We start from the raw sequence: 6,670 nt of genomic DNA, 5'->3' as shown, positions 1-6,670 counted from the left end.
ATGCAAAACTTCAAAACCTGAGCAGTATTATGATCCGATAACCATAATGGTAAGACATAGCCATGTGGATTCATAATGTTACTTATTATTAAATCGAGACATGACTTGCCTCTAGTGGGATCGTTTATANATGTCACTGCCTTCCTTTTCTTACTAGAAGATTTAGGAGTTTTACAGATGTGTGTTAATTGATTAATTTTTAGTTCGTACTCAGCAATTTTTTTCGTCAAGGTGTAGTTTTCTGTTGCCAAGATTGATAATTCATTTTCAGCTATTTCTAGTTTTTCTTCTAGTTTTCGGGTTTTCAGTTTTAACTCACTGATTTCTTCTGTATAATTTTCGCGTAACGATAAGCAGCTTCGGTTTAGGTCGATTTTTGGTGAAGACATCAGAGAAGAATATTCTGCTTCTTCCTCAGTCAATGAGTCAAATGAGTTATGCGTGGTTATATTTATTTCCTCCTTGTTTTGCAGTGCAATATTCGCCCGCCCTTCGCTAAAGTTGCTCGTAGAAGCGACAGGGGGACTCATAGATTGGTATAACAGAGCCTTTCTTCTTGTAGTTGGTGCAGAGTAGCATGAATTGCATATATAGCTTTTTTTGTTTGCCGCTGTCATTATTTTAAATCTTTGGAATGATACCTCCGTACAGTCCAAATGGAAACATTTATTACATACAGAACAGGTCAGAAGCTGTTTATTCACAATTGCTTTGTTGCATTTTAAGCATTTTGCGTAAGTAGATGCCATCTTCCGACCGAGTTTTGCACTTTTTGCTGCAACTGACGATATACTGTGCTTGTACACTTTCTTAGTACTATCGGTGTTTTGTCGAATGTCAATAGATGGCGTTGTTTAGAGTATGTGCGAAATTGGCGTTATGTATACGACCATAAAGTTCAGTTTCCAATAACACAACACCAGATTCAAATAAAATTAACTGCCGGTTTCACTGAATTTTAGATTTTGGTCTTAAATTAGTTGTATTTGTTGTCCTATTGTTTCACACAGTTTATATTAAGTTCACAAAGGTTCTATTTATAGTTTTTTCCTAGAATAATTCACTAAAAGTTTATTTATTTAAAGGTACCACTTTTCGGTTTTTCGCTTAATCCTCGGAAACTATGCGTCCTAGTGACATGACTACTATGAACCAAAAAAAGCTTATTCAATTTGCTACAGGCGAGACCGTCAAGTTTTTCTATATCTTGTATAGTTTTTGCGGCATCTGCTCTAGAAGGTCTGTAAAATTGGAAATTTTATTTTTGTCTTACATGTTCCTATCAGGAGAAAATCGACTAAATCAACATTGAGCAAACACTATAGACATGCGGGAGCATGTTAAGCCTAGTTCCAGGGAGGGGACTGCACCGTGCGTATATTTATACGAACCAATTGGAGCCACTTTTGACTCCTCATCATTCAAAAACTACTGTGCATTAACTCTTCAAATTTGGCTCATGTATTGAGACTTGCAAGATATACATCAGCTTTAAATTTCATAAATATACCTCAAACGGTTATTTAGGTATTGACGTTCAAAAATCGACATTTAGAACACTAATATCTATCTATCACCTGTGAAATGTTAAAATTTACTGGTTTTTTATTTGTTCCTTTGTATTTACATAACTACCTTTCTGGATGCCAAATTTGAACCTTCGAGGTCATCTGGAAGTGGTTAGAATTTGGTATATAGGTCAGACATGTAGATTTTTGGACGTCAATACCTAAAGAACCGTTTGAGGCATATTTATGAAATTTGAAGCTGATGTATATCTTGCAAGTCTCAACACATGAGCCAAATTTGAAGTGTTAATGCACAGTAGTTTTTGAGTGATGAGGAGTCAATAGTGGCTCAAAGTGGTTCGTCTAAATATACGCACGGTGCACTCCCCTCCCTGGAACTAGGCTTAACATGCTCCCGCATGTCTAGAATGATTGCTCAATGTTGATTTAGTCGATTTTCTCCTGATGGGAACATGTAAGACAAAAATAAAATTTCTAATATTACAGACCTTCTAGAGCAGATGCCGCGAAAACTATACAATTTATCAAAAAAGTTGACTATCTCACCTGTAGTAAATTGAATATGCTTTTTTTGATTCATAGTAGTCATGTCACTAGGACGCATAGTTTCCGAGGATTAAGCGAAAAACCGAAAAGTGGCACCTTTAAACCCCCCTCTCCCCGCCGGCTCAAGGGCTAAGGACGGGGACTTTTGCTATGTTCACCTCCTAACTAGTCTAAATAAAGTCCTGAAGTCAGAAATTGTGTTCTACAGTTTTCCATCTATAATGCTTTATTGACTGGACTAATAATAAATAAGACTTTCTATCTGTACTATATCGTATTCGTTAAACAATTTCTAAAGGATTTCAATGTACACAAAGAGATAACTTAGTTTTATTATTCAAGAATAATATTTACAAGTTCGCTTTTCAGATAAGTTACCGCAACTGATAAATACATAGGTATACAGGGTGTTAGGTAAATGGGTATATGAGCCGACACTAGCCCATGTTAACATGGGCATATAAATGGTATGGTGAAGTCAGAAATTTGATATCATCAATTTAATTTTTTTAATTTTCATACTAAATAAATTTTATAAAATACGATTTGTATGAAAAATATAATAATAAAAATGAAGATATAAATTTTCTGACTTCACCATACCATTTATATGACCATGTTAACATGGGCTAGTGTCGGCTCATATACCCATTTACCTAACACCCTGTATACATGAAGGTATAACACCTTCTAATTTCTTGGAGAAACTACAAAAGTATCATTAAAAGCCCTTAAGCGTAACCTTAAATATACTTACTTGATGTGCGTATCAAGATTATGTTCATACCTTCCTAAATTACATTTAATATCATGTAGCTACGCTTTTATAAAGATAATCTTCTTAATCCCTCATTACGATCCACATTTACCTTCATAAGACGCTCCGATATTAAGAAATAATTTGATAAAGTATAATTTATATTTCACTTCAGTCGTTACAAAGTTTTAACATGCGGGCAGGTTTCAAGTGGGGATTTGATGGTACTTTAATCCCATTAAACGAGGGTGAAACATCGATTACGTGATGGAACTATTAATTGATACCTCTGTAATCTATTTTGAAATGTTCGCGGTTAGCTTTCCGATAACCCTACATAATATCTACATGTTTAATCTTGATTAAACAATACGAGTATGTATTATACTCGTACAACACAGATTTCATTTTTTAAACCAGTTACTAATAACATTTCCTCTCAAAAATATTATTTAAGTATTTGCTAATTGTTAACTAAACCATAGTTCGGCACACTCAAACAATTCCGAGAAGGTAAACAGAATACAGAACAAGTGTTATTTCAATCTAAAATACGTTTCATTAGGTATTCCCAAAGCCCCGAAATGTTATTGTTTTAATTGGCTTTAAGATCAAAGGTTACTACGGAGGTAAAGCCTGTGAAATGGGCATTAGAGTTTACGATGTAATTTCAGATGGAATAATATTTCATGGCGGGCTCAATGTCACTGCTAACGCCGTATTGCAGACTTTGCTTTCTTTGCCTAAAATGGACCCACACAATTTCGTGCCAATTTTTTTTTACTTGTGCTTAAATATTGCGCATTTTTGGTGCTCTTTAAAAGTTTATATTTTCTTGTCTTTATAGACCTCACTTTTTAATCATTTTACCATTAAATGGATCGTAACTACTGATTGATTTTTAAAGTCAATAATTTTGCACAGATGATCTTGATTGCTGCAACAAACACTATCGAAGTACTATTAATTAATATGACCTGGATTGAAAACCTATGCCACTTCTGAAGTGTAAATACTGCTCTTGATAAAAGGGCTGACAAACACGCAATTAATTCTTGCATAATATTAGCCCGTATATTATTGCGTAGCTTACAAGTTTCATCTTTCCAAAAGCTTTTTGTTTCCACCGCAATTTGGGTAATGACCCACCCACGTGTGCTCGCCGGCGGGACGTATCAACTAACATCGTTACTGGGGGTATGTCCGACAATCAGGTTAGTCTATGATATACTTTTAGCCTAAATGAGGGTAAGCAATGTTTAGGGTAATAGTTGGCTAAACTAATTGTACAGATTTTTATAGAAACAACAAAATGACGCACATTGACGTATTTTTTGGTTAATAGCATCAGCTATAATTTTTTTACTACTATGTACGAGTATGTAGTTTAACACAGGGGCAGGTTTCAAGTGGGGATTTAATGGCATTTTAATCCCATTAAACGAGGGTCAAACATCGATTACATGATGAAACCATTAATTGATACCTCTGTAATCTATTTTGATTTTTATAGAAGCAACAAAATGACGCACATTATCGTGTTATGTGGTCAATAGCGCCAGCTTACAGAATTTTTACCACTCCATGGTACTTACTGTATAATATCTTACATTTCCCATGTACGAGTATAAACTATTCACTTAACGTACAGTAACTCATGTTGCATTTTTTAAATTAAATTTTGGAAATGTAAATTCATAAAAAAAACCTGCTAAAAGTACCTACTTTGTAGCCGATAACTGTATGTAGCTCCAAGAAGATTTACGAGAACATTTTGCTCTTATCTTAGACAAGTTATAACCTGTCCTGGGAGCGGGAACTTTTAGCTGTCCCCAGGGGCCCGGGACAAAATATTATATCACCCGGCCCCGAACTACGCGCGAAGTGTTTTAAACAGCCACGCTCAGGGTTAAATAGCAAGTACTTGTTCTTACGAGTTTGCAGAGCGTTGTTGAGTAAGAGCATTTGAACAAACGTGCGTTACAAACATTCCTGCCAGTTGTAATAAAATGTATCTCGGTTTTAAGGCTATTCCTTTGATTTAAGGCTTTTTTATATATATTTTTGCAATTTAAAAAGACGTTTAATTTAAAGTAATAAACCATCATTTTAAGACTGACAATTGAAAAAAAAACAAGCTTTGGCAAAACACAAAAATAAAATCAATCAATATAAAAATCTAGTGTCTACGACTACGAAAATCCTGTATCGTAGTAGCTACGAACATGGGGCCTACGTCACGAGTCGTAGCCGTGCTACGCGAGGACGAGATGCTACGCCGTAGCCTACGAGATAATTTCATTTTACGCCCGACCGATTCCTCTCAATGGGAATTCAATTACTTTCACCATTATGACACTTAGGGTGGCGGTAAAACACCCATATTTGTATTTGGTCGTAAAAAACACCATTTATAAATCATTAATGAATTCGGGGATCTTAACGTTACTTTTTACATTAATTTAAACGAACACATAAAATTATGGTTAAAAATGTTTGTATTGTTGAAATACGTCTCGCAATCGCAAACGTTTTATTTAATTCCTTTTCAGATATATACATATAATAGAAATATAGGTGCCCATCTAATTAAAATCAAATTCAAAAACACATCTGAGAGCTAGAAAAATAGATGCCCATTTTAATTAAAATCTAAATTAAAAACATGTCTGAGAGCTAACGACAAACGACGATCTGATACCTATCATTACTGTGCCATGCATGCGTGTGGTCTATAATAACCCTGTTGTCAGATTTTACGAGCTGTCATGCGCTTGACATGACTCATCACGTAACGCCCACCATCAGAAACTGTAACTGGGAGTGACAGCTTGATGTCCTCAGTAGTCCAAACATGGAATCAAGACATGACTTTTGACGCAATCAGACCAGAGTTTATCTTGCATGTGTTAATAAAAGGGACATTATAAGTAATCCAAAGTGACTTTTTTAATTACTTTTTGTGTCTCAAATAGGGCTCAAATTCAAATTAAAAACGTTTATTTGCTAAAAACACAGTAATACAGGGTGACAATATTAAAATAGGATCATGTGTTAGTCTGATCGCAGACGTTTAACGTAGTAGTTGCTCGTAGTAGTTTAACTGCTAAAATATAAGTTATTAAACAAGATTTTTAAACAACAATCTGCAATACATTTTAATGGTTTTTCAGACTCACAAATGAAACATGTTTCCGTAACTCTAGCTACTAGATTTCAAGAAGTGGCAGAGTTCGAGCGAACTCATGAAATGGTAGAGTACGTAACATGAGCAACAACAATGAAAAGTATATGTATGTTGCTCAGCTACACTCGCTCTAATTTTCGAAGAACTTGTACCTCTCGTGAAACTACAATCCAGTACAAGGTTCCAGTACAATTTGATGCTTTTAAGATAACTTTACTTTAACCATATCTGACATAAAAGTTCGAGCAGTTAACCTAAAATAAAAAGGAACTCAACAAAAATCCTAAAAATATGACGGATCGTCAAGGAATTATGCAATTACTCTGGAAAAATAACAAATCTAAAAATCCTGTACTTTTCCAGCAACATTGTTTTACGATTACGTAAAGCAAGATGTTTAGATGACGCAACGTCTGGCTGCAGACTGGAGTAAGGACCCGTGTTCGCGACGTGACCGCCGAATTTGGCTTATTACCATTATTTTCAATTCAACATCTGCCCGGAATAAATGATAAGATAGGTCACGAAAACCCTCGAAAACCTCTGGAATTACGTTGTCTTTACTTCTGTTTTTGATGCTAATTTATTTATAAAACTTTAGCTATCAGACTGTCATCGACTTGACCTGGTTCTGCAAGGATAAAAGAAAGC

Source organism: Ostrinia furnacalis, unplaced genomic scaffold (genome assembly GCF_004193835.3).
Source record: "Ostrinia furnacalis isolate ACB-3 unplaced genomic scaffold, ASM419383v2 OfSCF2101, whole genome shotgun sequence".
NCBI classification, from domain to species: Eukaryota; Metazoa; Arthropoda; class Insecta; order Lepidoptera; family Crambidae; genus Ostrinia; species Ostrinia furnacalis.
The sequence above is the reverse complement of the archived record's forward strand: the minus strand, read 5'-3'. Positions refer to the sequence as shown.